We start from the raw sequence: 16,105 nt of genomic DNA, 5'->3' as shown, positions 1-16,105 counted from the left end.
CTAGAAATATACGGCCCTTAGGGATCCCAGCTACAGTATATTGTTTTTCATTTACCTTATTTATTTCCCAGATCTATTAAGCTTCTATCTGCCTTGCTCTCTTTGCATTTTTCATCTTCATCTCTATCCTTTACAGCCACGTTTTTGGGGTAGTAGAGATGGGCTTGGTTAAATACACACTGTTTCACCCAGTGTCCTTTGGACCACTAACCCATAGAGGAGCAATAGGAAGTTGGGCTGGGAGATCTGCTCTCTGACATTGGTTTCCAGCAAATTTATATGGTTCTTAAGGAGGGTAGAATTTTTCCCCTTATCTGTATCATACTCTGTTGGCTTGAATAATGAGTCACAGAAGAATGAAACTTCTTTAGCTGTGAAAGTTTCAGCAAGAATAAATGTTAGACCCATCGTGTTAGTATAATGCAAAATAAGATAGCATTTAAAGACAGTCTCTGCTTCAGCATCATATTGATAATGCCCCTCACTCGAGTCAGGGATTGGGGACTTACTGAGATACACCATCTGGCAAAATGTGGAAGGCCAGTTTTGTGCCAACTGAAAAAGCTGCATCAGTTCCAACTCTTGTGTACTTTGCACATTATTGGATGCCTTGCAAAAACGTTTATCACTTTTTAATTAGGAAGGGCTAAGGGACTTCAGTACCCCAAAGAAAATGTCAGCAACCCAAAGATAGAAAAATTATCCAGTGGATTATAAGGGGCAGTAAGTATTTAACTTTGAGCTTGCACATGAAATGAGGACAGTTTCATACTAGGATCTGTGTTGGGGGACATGAGGGTGGTATGTATTTGGTCTGTCTGGGTAGAACTGGGGATCTGGTCTTTCTGTTGTTCTGACAGTTTCTCAGATTGTTTCTTCTGGAGCATGGTCAGTCCTTGAAAACACATGCCAAGAGATCAACTGTGTTCTGCTTCTTGGCCTATCATGTAAACTGTGGTCTGTCATGTTCATTAAAATGAAAATTTGTCGAATGGAATTTGCCCGACTGGCAGAATAGTTTAAATGTCAGATGTTGTTAGGCCTGGATATAAATATTATGTTTCTATTGTTAATTAATTGCAGCGCCTCAGTACCAGTGATCCAAAATCCAATTTAGTCTGCAATAGGCCTGTGGATAAGGGCCAGAGATAATGAATGCAGAAGGAAAAAATGTATTCAGAATTTTCATTGTATCTGTCAATGTCCTCTTAGAAAAATAGCAAATTTTGGTATGTCACTGTAGTTCAAGAGATGCAAAACAGAACAGAATTAAGACCCATTGTCTTTTGAAACCTCTCAAATGTTACTTACTATCAAATCTATTCCACTACTGGCCCTAAGTCTGTCCCAGCATCAAAATTCGTGACAGATGCTGCCCTGTTCCCTTGCCTTGATTCCCCGCATTGTTTCCACCCTTGAGTCTGTTGTTATGTTCACAGCTCATTTCAGAGTTGCTGGACTGAGGTACCTAGGCCCGTAATCCGCCTCATTTTTCTTTGCAGTATTCAGTTCCCTCTCCTTGTCTTGCCATCAACCCTTCCTTTCTTTTTCTTTTCGTCCTTTGTTTTGGTCCCCAGGCTCAGCAGCCTGTCTATCAAGTCTGCCACTGTTTGTTAAGATCATTTTGCATCCAAATTGAGCTGGTGGCTGAATATCACTCAGAATAACGCTGCTAGAACTGTCTGTATTAGTAAAGGGAGCAGAAATCTTGCCGCTGGTGCCCAGACCTCAGAGCTGACTGTTATTGCAAAGCCATGAGCCAGCAGGCATTTGTGACCGCTGTTCTCAACCAATATTTTGTTGAATACTTGCTGTGAGCATGGCACCTTACCTGGCCACCTCCCTAGTGGTAGGTGTGCCAGGCACAGGAAGACTAATTAAGTCTTCCTGTGGAGGCAGGACTATTGTGTTCCAGTGGTCAGGGACCCTCATTTAATTCCTGGCATCCTGGTCCATGACAACCTTGTTCTGCCCCTGCGATTATGCCAGCCGAGAAGCAGGAAAGGGAAGATGAACTTTGGTCTGCTCTGAGTTTCCCTGTCCGCAGTGTCTGTCAGATTAAAAATGAGAGGGAAGGAGGCCAGAGAGTCTTCCAGATGGAGAGTTCAGAGGAGGGCACAACCAGACTCCCTCTCTGCAGTGATGTTGCTGGGCCATCCGAGCACTGGGCCAGGAGCCAGGAGCAGAGGCTGCTGCCTGACCCTGTAGTGGAGTGGGAGCCTGGCAGAACAGTCACCCTTGGCTCAGGGTAGGAGCAGATTCAAATCAGGTGCACACAGGCCACGTGGTGGAGGTGGAGCATTTACCCCCAGGGCTGGGTGAGTCTGGTTGGATGTTGGACCCCACTCTTCTTAAGGGTGCTTTCCCCAAGTCACATGTGAGTAGAGTTGGCAACTGCAGAAACCAAATGGGGAGTTGGTATTCTCCAACCTGTCTGTTTTCTTCCTTTAGAATGAGGCAGGCTTGCAGGAAAGGTGACCTTAGTTAGGCTGGAGGCAGCAGTAACAGTGGTGGCCCTGCGTCCTTGGACTAACTTGCGTGTTCCAGTCAACAGGGGCTTGGTGAGGTACTGACAGTCACTCTTCATGCCTCTTGGTAGCACAGCTTTATAACTGGTTTCAGCAGTCATTGAAAAGTGTACAGTGTAGATGCTCCAGGAACAGAGTTTTGCTTAAATGAGAATGATTTTTTAAGTCTAAGGCTGTCTGAGGTCTGTGTAACAATGGAAAGGTAATGAATGAAGTTAAACACTGAGTATCTGGTTTTGCCTTCCGTATAAAAGGATTGTTTTAATATCGCATCTGCAAAACCTCAGTTTCTCCCCAAGATGAACCTCTTTTTCTCAAATTCAGGCTATTAGAGTTTGGGGGAGGACCTATGCTATTAGGAACAGAGCTATTTGACTTAAAATGTCATCCCATTCTGAGAAAACATACTGGGGCCATGTTAGGGCATCCCTGTGCAAATGCCACATTGTCAGAATGTCTCCCGCTGGGCATAGACTAGCCATGGCACCTTCCAGTCCTTGCTAGGGGTGGTATAATTTACTGCTTCCCCATTGCCTGGGCACTAACCCATCCAGGGTCGTGCTCTCTGAGATTTCAAGGAATTTGATTTGTCTGTGACTCTATGAATTTTCAGGTGCTAATTATTGGCTGATTGGTATTCTGTTCCTCAGATGTCACCTAATGATTTTCCAGAGCTTCTGCTACTTGGTAAATTTATTTTTCTGATACATGGCAAATATGACAGCATTGAATAGATGTGGCAAGGGCATGTCGTATTGTGTGTATGTGTCTCAGGCCATAGGAGGGTAGGCTTCAGTAGAGAGATAACTTATTGTTTTGTGAAAACGTGGAGTATAAATTAAGAGAATGAGTGAAAACCAAGAACAAAACTCAAAACTAACCTTTGCCTAAGAATTTGCAATCAATTTTCGTTTGTAGTAATAATGAAAACTTATAATACTCCTTTATTAAAGAAATTTTACTAAGTATATGTGCCAGACAGTGTTCTAGAAGATTTAGATTTAATATAGGACAAGACAGATGTGGTCCGTGTTATTGCTGAACTTATGGTCAAATAGAAAGACTTTCACATACATTTTGACAATATTGATCAGCTCTCCAGGTAAATAACAAAAGTAAGAATTATTCTGGTCACCTCCCTGGACTCTAAATGTATCTGAGTTTCAGAAATTCTGAAAATATTCTATAATAAATGCATACATAAACATTGAAATAAAACTTCCAGGAATATATTTGAGAAGTGTTAGGTTTTTGGGGCCTTTGCTGCTGTCGAGGGTTTAAATTATTATTCAGATTCTTACATAATTCCATGTGTTTAAAATATTAATTTATCATTAGGTGGTTTAACAGGGCTGTGTTTTCCAACTGCCTGGTTTTCACCGATATGCAGGAAAGGTTTTAGAAAGCGGTTTAAGAATCTTCTCTTAGTTGAAAATTGGCTATCATTTGAAAGAATGCTGCAATAATTTGTCTGCAGTAACAGCTCACTGAACGTGGCATAAAAATGAAAACGAGGGCTGAATTTATTCAGTGTCTTCATTCTTGTACCTGAATGCACAGACTCTTTCCTAGGTATGTAAATAATTGTTAAAGACTTAAAGGTCAATAACCAATTCCTTAACATGGCAGTTAAGTCAGTTGAGGGCTACAGAATGCAACAATATAGGCAAATCCCTCAGTTCCAGGCAGTGTTGCCTTAAGAATGGTGCAGTTGGATGGTACCCAGAGAAAGGTTTCTGTTGGGATAAGATGAATCACCATCAAAGCAGGTTTCTATATTTGGGAAAGATATTTGTTTAAATTCAGACCTATTTTTAAGGGAGCTGGGGTTTGGATCATGGTTTGAGAGGGTTGGGGTTTGTAAAGATCTTCTGGAGGACTATCCTCTGAAAAACCAGCAAGATAAATCAGTGTGTTATTGGCCTGTACTACTCTACTTCCATGTTTATTTATTTTAGGAGAACTGAAGCCCAAACCTATTTGGATTCATTTACATTTAATTTATGTCTTGCAGGAGGTGAAATGAAGGATACAGAGATTGTCTGCTCTAGAACAAAATATGGACGAATTAAGCATGAGAAAAGTGGGAAGTGGTATAACATTGTAACTGTAGGTGAAAATGGTTTCATGGCCTGTAGTTTAGATCCTTGGATTTTTAGGTCAAGGAAAACATGGGAAAGAGAGGGCTAATTTGAGTGGCTATTCCTGACTATTGTCTAGAGATCTATACTCTGGAACAAGAACTTTTGGGTTCTGACTTGCTCCCATTTTGGATAGCTAGGACACACACACACACACACACACACACATTTTTAGATTTACACAAAGATATACACAAAGATGACAGAATCTGCTTGCATTAGTTTATTCAACAAGTACAGTTGTGTGCCACATAGTGACATTTCAGTCAATGATGGATTGCATATAGGACCATGGTTCCATAATATTATATTTACCGTAACTTTTCTATGTTTAGATGTTTAGATTAACAAATACCTACCATTGTGTTACAATTACTTACAGCATTTAGGACAGTAACATGCTTTACAGGTCTGTAACCTAGGAACAATAGGCTATACCATATAGGATAAGTGTATAGTGGGCTACACTTTCTAGGTTTGTGTAAGTACATGCAGTGATGTTTGCGCAATGACAAAATCACCTATGGGTGCATTTCTCAGAATATACTCCCATTACTAAGTGACACATGACTGTTTATTGAATGACTGTTGTGTGCCAGGATTGAATCTGGGGCTTTCAATGTGTGAGTAAGGTGGGGTTGGTTTGAACAATAAAGGCCATACATTTTAGAGAGCTTAGATTCTAATTAGGGTGAGAAAACATAAACACATGAGAAAGTAGTACATTAAGACAATAGCATGGATTCCTATCATAAGACACTATATGATTATGGTGAGACCAAAGGTCTGTTTAAAACCAGTCCTACCACCTGTCCCTTTCAACCTTCTCAGGAACCTTCAGCACTGGTTACGCTTTCTCTTCTACACTCACTCTGCATCTTAAACAGATCTTCTTCATTATCTTGATACATACTCAGCTTTTTTTCTGTTTAAAAACTATACAAACAAACCCTCTTCCAGCCCTTTGTCCTTTAGTTGCCACTCTTTCCTCCCCAATCGCAGCCAATCTTATCTAGAATTGTCTTTACTCATTGTCTTTGTTTAATGACTTCTACTTCTGTCTTAACCAATTCCAAACTGAATTCTGCCTCCATCAATCCACAAAACAGTTCCTGCTGAGTTCCTCATGACCTTCATATTGGGCATTTTTTAGGATTTATATCACTTGACCTTTCTGTGAATCTTGAGGATTTTGTTTTACTTCTCTGGCAACTGTTCTGTCTCTTATATAGGATTCATCCTCCTCAACACAACTGTTAGATGTTGAACTTGCTCATGGATCAGTCCTAGGGCCTTTTGTTTTTCTGCTTATACTGACTCCCTGGACAGTTGCATCCACATTCACAACTGCAGTTTCTTCCTACTTACAGATAACTTACCACTCTCAGGCCTCCCCCCTTAGCTACAGACTCATCTACCCAACTGCTTACCTGGATATTTTCCTTTAGATGTCTCTAAGGCACTTCAAATTCAATGTATCCACAACCAAACTAGTGATCTCTTTTGACTCCAGATGTGGACCTTCATCCAGTGGGATTTAGGTAAGGTCCTTGTCTAATCCCAATTCACAAAGGGAAACTGTCATAAAATTATAATTTTCGAACACATTTTAAAAATCATATTTAGTAATTGTTTTCCAACTTTAATGCATTATGGTAAGAAACCTTTGCTATCTGTTGTTTGATATTCATTGAGACTAGTTTCAGGCTTACTATGTGTTTAATTTCTGCTTATGTTTCTTATGTGCTTGTAAAGAATGTTGTGGCAGATTGCATTTTCCAAAGGTGGTCACATCAGCACATTTATCCAATCCTGTGCTTTTCTTACAGTGTAACAGACACTCCCTCTTTGAGGGGGGCAAGGCTGTTTTTCTCTTTCTTTTAGTCTGGGTGGGGGTTTTTGACTGCCCTGACTAGTGAAGTTCAGTGTAAATGGTGTTATGTGATTTCTGAGCCTAGGTCATAAAAAATACAGCTTCTGTTTGTCTCTCTCTCAGAACTCATCTTTGGAACTCAGCCACCATGTTGTGAGGAGACTCAAGCCACATGGAGAGGCCACATGGACGTATTCTAGCTGCTAGCCCTAGTTGTGGTCTCAGCTAACTCTGAGCAACAACTGGCAGATACGTGAGGGCATGAGTCTTCAGATGATCCCAGCTCCTAACTTAGATATTTGAGGGCATGAGACTTCACATGATTCCAGCCCCTAACTTTCTAGTCTCCTAGCTAAAGCCTCAGGCTTTATGTAGCATACAGAAAAGCCATCCTGCTGAACCCTGCCAGAATTCTTGATCCATAGAAACCGTGAGAGATAATAAATTCTTACTTTTATTTTTAAATATCTAATTTTTGGATAATTTGTTATATGTCGATAAAAAATGAATATAAATACTTTCTCTTCTATTATTGCTAACTTCAGTCATGCCTAACAATAACTTATTTCCATCAGCTTTTTTTTGGTTCCTATTTCCTTGGTGTGTACTTATCCACACTTTTCAAAACTTATGTTTAAATTTGTTTCTTATAAACAACACATAGCAAGATTTTAAAACGTTTGTTTTGATAAAATTTTAACAGATGTACTTACCCTGATTCCTGACACAGTTGGACTGTGTTAAAATATTTTCTTTTGTATTGTCTATTCAGCATGTTTTCCTTTGCTTCTTTCTCCCTTCCATTTCAATGTTGTATAGAGAATCAATTGTGTTTTCTTTACTCCATGTTGTTTCCTCTATTGATTTGGAAATTTCTATTCTTTTGGTTATTACTCTTATATGTTTTAAAATTCGGAAATAGAGCATACATGCAAAATAATTTGTGCAAGTATACATATACAGTTTAAAGAAAATAATAAACTGATTGTCTAGATACCTCTTTCTAGGCCAAGAAACAGAGCATTACCATATTCTAGAATCCCCCTTATCCCTTTCACATATTCCATCTCCTCTCCCACTCTCAAGATAAAGATAGCCTGAATTCTGTGTAAATTTCTTCCCTTTCTTTATTTTGTTTTGTACCACTTACAGTTTATATTCAAAAACAACACAGTATTTCTTTTTGTCTTTTTGAATGTTATACAAATAGAATAATATGTATAGCTTTCTGTGACTCACTTGTTTTGTTTTACATCATATTTTGAGAGGCAGCTATGTTGATGTGGGTAACTGTTTCATTGATTTTTCAAAGTTATATAATATTGTATTCTAAGAATACGTAAAAAAATGTGTTTATCATATTGCTGATAGATGTTTGGGTTGTTTTCTGTATTTTTTGCCATGCTGGCAATACTGCTGTAAACATTCTACAAGTCTCTGTGAGTATGTGTGCAAGGGCCTCTTTCGTTATATAGACAGATTAAAAAAATGCTGGTTATCCTTAACAAGTTAATCAGTAGTTTTAATGCATATCTTTAATGCCTTAAGTAGTATTTCTGTCCTCCTTCTAAACAATTTATTACCCCCTTCTTTATTCCATATGATTGTGATAAACCACTCAGTTTCACTTTATTGGCAAATCCTAAAAATTGTTTTGTTTTTTTAAACTAGGGCTTAATAATTATTAATCAATGCCCATTACTTATTGTTAAAGTTACTAGATTTACCATCATACTTACTAATTTCTCTGTTCACTATTGCTTCTTGTTTCTCACTCCTTCCTTCTGAGATAAATTCCCACTTATTCAAGCATATCTTATTTTAGTATTTCTTTTGGCAAAAGTAAACTATTGTGAGCACTGAACAATCTTTTTTTTTTTTTGAAAAGTGTTCCTATTTATCTATTGTTCTCTATTATTCTTGAATGATGGGTTTAGTATGGGCATATAATTTTTTCTTTTTTTTTTTTTTTTTTTTTTTGAGGAAAAGTTCTCTCTTGTTGCCCAGGCTGGAGTGCAGTGGTGCAATTTCAGCTCACTGCAACCTCTGCCTCCTGGGTTCAAGCAATTCTCCTTCCTCAGCCTCCTGAGCAGCTGGGATTACAGGCGCCCACCACCAAGTCCAGATAATTTTTGGATTTTTAGTACAGATAAGGTTTCACCACGTTGGCCATACTGGTCTCAAACTCTGGACTTCAGATGATCTGCCCGCCTTGGCCTCCCAAAGTGCTGGGATTGCAGGCGTGAGCCAAAGTGCCCGGCCTGTTGCTTTACTTTTATTTTTGCTGATGACATGTTCTTTTGCCAGAAGTCTCTTTTTTTTTCCCTCTCTGGTTGACTTTATTTTTATCTCTGGTGTTCTGTGATTTCATCCTGAGTATCAAAGTATGCATTTGCTTTTATTTATCTTTTTGAGATATTGGTATACTTTTTCAAGAGAACTCATGTCTTTCATTCTAGAAACTCTACATCCATTATATTTTTATATTGGCTTTTTCTCTTTCTTTTGAACTTGGCTATATATGTGTGTGTGTGCATGTGTGTGTATGTATGTGTGTGTATATATATGTATGTATATATATACACATGTGTATGTATGTACACGTGTGTGTATATAGGCACATATGTATATACATGTATGCACATATGTGTACACACACACACATATATGTATTTTAAATCATCATCGTATTTGTTTAGCATTTCTGTGTTTGGAGTGGAAAGGGATTCAGCTCAATCTCCATGTTATCAGATTATTAATCTCTTAGATTTCACAAATGCAATATTATACTATTTTATCAAGTATTCTCCAGACTATGTTTCTTCTAAACTCATTTGTAATCCGTGTAACTCAGGAGTAAGGAGAAATTTCTGGTGCTGTCCCATAGAAGGGACTTATCTCCTGCATTAATAGTCTAAGATTTACATCTTAGCCCATAAGTCTGACCTGTTCTTTGGTGGTCATGCATCAGTGGTAATGCATTCTTTGGTGGAATAGAGGGATGTGGAGGGAAACAGTCCAGTAAGAGCTAAAACAATCCCGTAAGATATTGAAGGAAAAAAAAAGAACCATGGAAAAACTATGGTGTAGTTTTCTATCCCCAACTACTGTACCTTTCAGAGATGTTAGGACCTAGCCAAAAATGAGAGAAAGAGATGTATTCCCATTACTAGTGACTACAGAGGCACCTTATGAGTAAGGTTGGATGATTAAAGAACCAGCTTCATGAATCCGTAAGTTATTGCTGTTGTTTTGCAGATCTTTTGTCACATTGACTTGCATGTGGTCAGTGCATAGTATTTATGTTTTGATCACAGAAAGCTGAAGTTAACAAGATTTGATTTGAAATGTCAAGTTGTGACTTCCTTTGTTTTGTGAGTTTCTTCTGAGAAAAGGCTGCAGTCTACGTACAGAAAGGATGATTGTCCCTGTAAGCATGCACACATATACTTATGGAACAAGTGTTGAGGTCTTTATTAGAAGGACCATGCACCTCATATAAATGAAATAAGTATCACTAAGTGAAACTTTTTCAGAGAAATGGAAATAGAGCATGCAAGAAAGATGACAAAAAGAAATAAGAAAATAAAATGCTTAGTCAGATTGAGTATGTCACACTCGTGTTTAATTTGATTTTCATCTCTCTACTTTATAAGCTGTTCCCATTCTGTTGAGGAGTTCACACTCCAAAAGATTTGACTGTAGATTTGGCCAAGGTTTGTGTGCTTCAATTCTGGGTAGATGTGTGGACCATTTTCAGTTTCTGACTGTCTTTTTTTTGGCCTCTTGTGCGGGAGGTATGAGGCACAGTTTTATCAATGGTTTATTTGGCTAGCACCATATACCATGGCATATGGAAATTCTATTTAGAGACATGGGGAGAAAACGTTTGTTGTTTTACTCACAGACAACTCTGTCTTTCATTTTTTATCTCTTTGTAGCTTTGAAGCTCAGCAAAGAAGAGAAATCCATTGAGAACGGTCTGTAAAGGTAAGTGTATTTATTACATGGCCTTGACAAACATTGCCTTTACAACATTGATTTTTCTTTTATTCAGAGATTTAAACACTTGGACTAAAGATATAGCTGACAGGACAACTTCCTTAACCACCTGCTTGTCCTCCCTCTTAGGCAAAAGTGCTGAGCAGTAGTTAGCAGAGAGCAGGAGGAAATAAAATGATGTGTTGAGAGTAGACAAATGCGATTGTATGCTTGCTGACTTTTGCTTTCTTCTCAGCAGTTAAGACATTCCAATGGAGCTAAGTTTACTATGATTAATGCTAGATGGAAAAAGAATGCACTTGTACTACTTCTGGCCAATAGTTAAATAAAACTAGCTGGCCAAATAAAGCATTTAAAATAAAATGCAGAGTGGCATTTCAATTGGGTTGGATGAAATTTATTGCGAAAGTCAGTTGTGCTGTTGCATGGAAGATCTAGTTTTGTAGAAAGAAAAGAGCCACTGAATTTGGTGTATCTAATTTCATTCCACCCAGTCACTCTGATCCCTAAATGAATTACAGGAAATGAACTTCCAAGCTTGAAGCAATGGGAAAAGTACCTACTCGGCCTCTTGTGAAACATTACAATCAAGTTGGTTTTTACATGGAAAAATGTAATTGTTTCCTCTTTGCTAGGTATATTTATAAGCATACCTCTGTACAGCATTGTTCTTTGATTCATTGTTTAATTTCTGTTCTGCATGAAGTATTTTAATTTAAAGAATTCATTCTGGGCAATTATAGGGCTGCAGTTTCATCAAGAGTCTTTGGTGGCCAGGGTGAAATATGCTATAATTTTACATTTGTTTTCATCATAAATTACATTTTTGACACTTTTAGGGTTTTTTCTGTCATTTTTATTACAGCAATCATAACTATGACCACTTTAGTTAAAGTTGAAAAGCCATTTTGATTTACCTTATACTTTAAGTTCTTACTTACTTCTTGACAAATCTACTTCTGGGGCTGAATTTTTCATGTTTATTTGGAGGGCAAAGAAGAATTTTACAGGGATATTGGAGAAACCCCTTTTAGATAATCAAAATATGAGTTATAAAAAAAATCCTCTTTCTTAGGATTTGCTTTGGGGCAACTAAACTCTAGTGCATGAAAACTGGTTGGCTTGGAATTTTGCCATGATGGTTGAACATCAGTGAAGAAAATACTGTCTTAAGCAGTAGATAATTCTTATTTTCAGCCATATAACTACATGTCTCTGGACTGTTGAGCCACACCTTGGAATAAAGAAATACTTGATAGCTTTTAGAAATAAATGCTCATAAATAATTGGATCTAGTGGTGATGTAGCCATCTTGACAACTTTGTAATCTTTTGGCACAGATATGATGCTTCCTTTCCTCTTGGGGAGTGTTTCCACACAGGCACAGTCCATTTTCTCTACTCTCAATGGAACTCTTTTGTTGAATTTGTACTCTGGAATCAGACATGGGTTTAGTCATGATTTGGCTTTTACTAGCTATTGGACTGCGGACAACTTACTCACCCTCTTAGAGTCCCAGTTTCCTGATCTGTGAAGTGGGGATAATACTGTTTTTGGCTTCATGTAGTTGTGGAGAATTAAATGAAGTATTCTGTATCAAGGGCTTAGAAGAAGTCCTGGCCCGTGATAAGTGCTCAGTAGATGTGAGCTGCTTCTGCTCTAATTAATGTCATCATCATCATCAGCAGCAGCATCCTTATGAATTTATTCATTATATATTTTTATGAGTCTATTCATTTTAGAAGCTTCAGGATAATATTTCTAAAATAAGCATGTTGTTACCAAAGAAGGGAAAATTCTGCTTGGTCCTTAGGAATCAAGTGAAAAGGTAACTTACAGGTAATATAGGAAGTAAGGCCTCTGGACGTGAAAAAGTTATTAGGCTGAAGTTTTGTAGGTATTAGGAAAACTACCTTCTTTTGTTGTCGTCAATTACTAATTAATAGTCTTGAGAAATTAGGAATCTACTGCTGTTTAGCTTCTTCAAGAATTTTTAAAGAAAGCCTTGGTAAGTACAGAGGGAACCCCCCTCACCAACTTTTTTTTTTTTTTTTTTTCTGTCGTGTATATGTTTTTCCTTCCTAACAGCACCTTTATGTCTTTTTGAGGTAATTAGGCTAGTGGAACTGTAACCAGGGGCCCTACCCAGGGGCCTGCACCCAGCCTATTGATGGGTGTATGACCACAAGCTTGGCAAAGCAAATGCTCCTTCTTTGGAATCTGATTCTTTAGCTAAAGGATTCTCCCTTGTCCTAGACGGGCATTCTGATCTGCCAGTATGTACTATGAGACCACTGTTGCCTCCATGTCTGTTTTGGCTAGTCATGACCTCCAAACCTTATTTTCCATTCTGCCGTGGATTGACTGAGACTCCAATATCCTTTCAATAATTCTTAAATTAGCCAATTGGTTTCTGCTGCTTGCAACTACAGAACCCTAATTGAGAGTATAGTCTATTCATTAGTGAGCTAGATTTGGAATAAATATGGTATGTTTGGAGGTTTACAATTAAAGTGCCACTCATTACTTTCTTTCATCATGTGTAAGTAGCTCAGTGTTTGCAGTAGATTACAAAAGATACAGAGTTCTTTCTTAGAATCTCAAAAACAGGTTATTTTGCTGAACTTCCCAGTACTCCTGTGTTTGGTACAGGGAAGTCACTCTTGGCTGCTTCTCTTAGCTCTCAAAGAATGTATATGTATGTGGGGGTAGGGCTGGAAATGAGAAGAGAAGCAGAGAAGTCATCCCTCCCAATTTCTGGGGCCCTGGTCTCTTTGTGTCATGGGGATTGTGAAGGGACTGAGATTTTCTTCTGTTTACCCCCAGCAACCCCAAACACAACAGGTATATTCTTTAAACATTTTTCTACTTTTCCCTGAATTTTTATTTGTCCTTTGAATACTGTTCTTACCCTACTGAACACCTTCTTTTCAATGATGTGTAAAATGTGATTGAAAACTCAATTACTTCCTGTTCTGGCATTGCTTGTGGAATGGAGAATGAGAATGGAATGGGCAAGTTTTCTCTATTTCCCCTTGTGTCTTATTTGTTGACTATTTCTGTGCTCTGTGCAGTGCCTAGAACAAAACTAGTTAATTTTTTTTTTTTTTAACAGGGATATCAATGTTGCACTCCTACTGTGAATAAATAGCATGACAGTATTATATGGTGAGAAGAGCCTTAGCTGGGGTATTAGGAAACATTCCTTCTAGTTTTGGCTCTGCCATTTGCTAGCTTTGTGACTCTCTGCAAGATTCCCAACTTTCTTTAAGATCTCAGGTTCCTCACCTGTAAAATGAGGATAACTTTTCCCCTATTTATTGCACAGGGCTGTTTTGAGGATCACATAAAGACAATATATATGAAAGTGCTTAGTAAATTTTTAACAAATGCATAACATCACCATATTGCTATCATGCCATGAATATTTCTTAAACAGATGAAAATTTGAGGGGCTTGTTTTAGGAGGCTGAGTAGGAAAAGAGACAAATTAACAGCGATGACAACAACAACAATAACAACAACAACCCTGTATAGTGCTTGTGCTGGGTATTCATTTGTGCTTCCAGCTCCTCTCTCTTCTAAACAGCTCTGCACCAAGGGCCTAACCTCTATTGCAGGCATTCCCTGGGCTCCCTTGTTGGCTGGCTTTCTGTTGTATTAGCCAGAGGAAGGAACTGGATGAAGACCTGGGAACACGAGGCTGAAATATTCTTCCCTACTTTCTTTTTTTTTTTTTTTTTTTTTTGGTTGAGACAGAGTCTCGCTCTGTCGCCCAGGCTGGAGTGCAGTGGCCAGATCTCAGCTCACTGCAAGCTCCGCCTCCCGGGTTTACGCCATTCTCCTGCCTCAGCCTCCCAAGTAGCTGGGACTACAGGCACCCGCCACCTCGCCCGGCTAGTTTTTTGTATTTTTTTAGTAGAGACGGGGTTTCACTGTGTTAGCCAGGATGGTCTCTATCTCCTGACCTCATGATCCGCCCATCTCGGCCTCCCAAAGTGCTGGGATTACAGGCTTGAGCCACCACGCCCAGCCTCTTCCCTACTTTCTTCTCTGCAGCACTGTGGGTTGGCAATGACTGTATCCCTCTAAGGAAGGCCACGGTTCCTGTTGGGGGTCTCTCTTCTGCAGATACAGCTCTTTCCACTGTCTGGTAACTGCTTCTTCCCTTTGCCCCTTTGAGTCTAGAGTGTTAATGGAATTTTTGCTAACTCCAGCACACTAGACCATCCCTCAGTGGTCTTCCCTTAACCCTACCTTCACCCCAGGTAAAGATGTCATCCCCTTCCTGCTGCGACCTTGATTGTACAAAGGAATTTTTTCTTTTTTTTTTTTTTTTGGAGACGGAGTCTCGCTCTGCTGCCCAGGCTGGAGTGCAGTGGCCAGATCTCAGCTCACTGCAAGCTCCGCCTCCCGGGTTCACGCCATTCTCCTGGCTCAGCCTCCGGAGTAGCTGGGACTACAGGCGCCCGCCACTTCGCCCGGCTAGTTTTTTGTATTTTTTTAGTAGAGACGGGGTTTCACCGTATTAGCCAGGATGGTCTCGATCTCCTGACCTCGTGATCCGCCCGTCTCGGCCTCCCAAAGTGCTGGGATTACAGGCTTGAGCCACCGCGCCCGGCCAGGAATTTTTTCTTTATATATTGTTCCACCATCCTCAGCTGAATTCAGCAAATATCTTTTTAGGATTTAGAGTGTGCCAGGGAAAAAGTAAGTCTTTATCGTACACTTTTAAGAAATGGACATTTTGATGGCATAGTTGGTGATATTATATCATTTTTTTTTAAAGCAAGTTTTGGTAAATTGAAAAGCTTTATATTAACCCCAGTATATAAAGAAATACCATATTGTACTTATATGCATTATGAATTACCTTTTACATTTTATTTTTATTTTTATCAAAGCAATGTATCTAAATTGTTTAAATAAAACTGCATTACGAAGCAAATATTTAAAAACTGCAACATCTATGCCTTCTTTCTACCTCTCTCTGGATTGCTTCCCCAGAATTAGCAACTTTCTACTCTGATGTTTCTGGTGTTTACCTCTCTCTTTCTAAATAATGTACTTATATTATTCTTTCCTAATTTATCAATTTTAGCAATAGCTCTCTGATCCTTTCCACTCCTACCACTTCTGATCCCCACAGCCTCCTGACATACTTTTATTATAATTTTTATTTAAATCAACAGGTAATATTTACATTATCACGATTATGTAGTTTTTTTCTACTGCTAAGCCAAATGGTATTTGTTATGTTTTCTTTAATATAAAATTTTTTGTCTTTCTTGGAATTAATATGTGCTTTAAAAAAATTTGCCTACTTTAGGCATCTACCTTATAAGGTAGGTAGTAATAGCATGTCAATTTTGTAGGTGGGTCATGTTAGTATTTCCATTTTATAGATGTGGAAATTGAGACTTAAGGCTAAGTATTTTTTCCAAGGTCACATAGCTAATAAGTGTTAGAACTGGGAGAAGACACCAACCAGCCAGTCTGTTCACAGAGCCCGCCTTCTTAATCATTATATTACTTACAGATACTGTCACTTCAGTTATCCT

The 16,105-nt window shown here is 38.7% G+C and overlaps 1 protein-coding gene across 3 annotated transcripts in view; it reads left to right on the top strand.

Moving 5' to 3' along the window:
• Nucleotides 1–16,105, top strand: part of FHIT (fragile histidine triad diadenosine triphosphatase) — a 1,520,982-nt gene that overhangs the window by 26,216 nt on the left and 1,478,661 nt on the right. For all 3 annotated transcript variants that reach the window (XM_030927077.1, XM_030927123.1, XM_030927074.1), the window contains exon 2: nucleotides 10,484–10,532. The gene's annotated coding sequence lies outside the window, so the exon portion shown is untranslated. The remainder of the gene's footprint in view (nucleotides 1–10,483; nucleotides 10,533–16,105) is intronic.

Source organism: Rhinopithecus roxellana, chromosome 1, assembly GCF_007565055.1.
Source record: "Rhinopithecus roxellana isolate Shanxi Qingling chromosome 1, ASM756505v1, whole genome shotgun sequence".
Lineage (NCBI taxonomy): Eukaryota > Metazoa > Chordata > Mammalia > Primates > Cercopithecidae > Rhinopithecus > Rhinopithecus roxellana.
The sequence above is the reverse complement of the archived record's forward strand: the minus strand, read 5'-3'. Positions and strand labels throughout refer to the sequence as shown.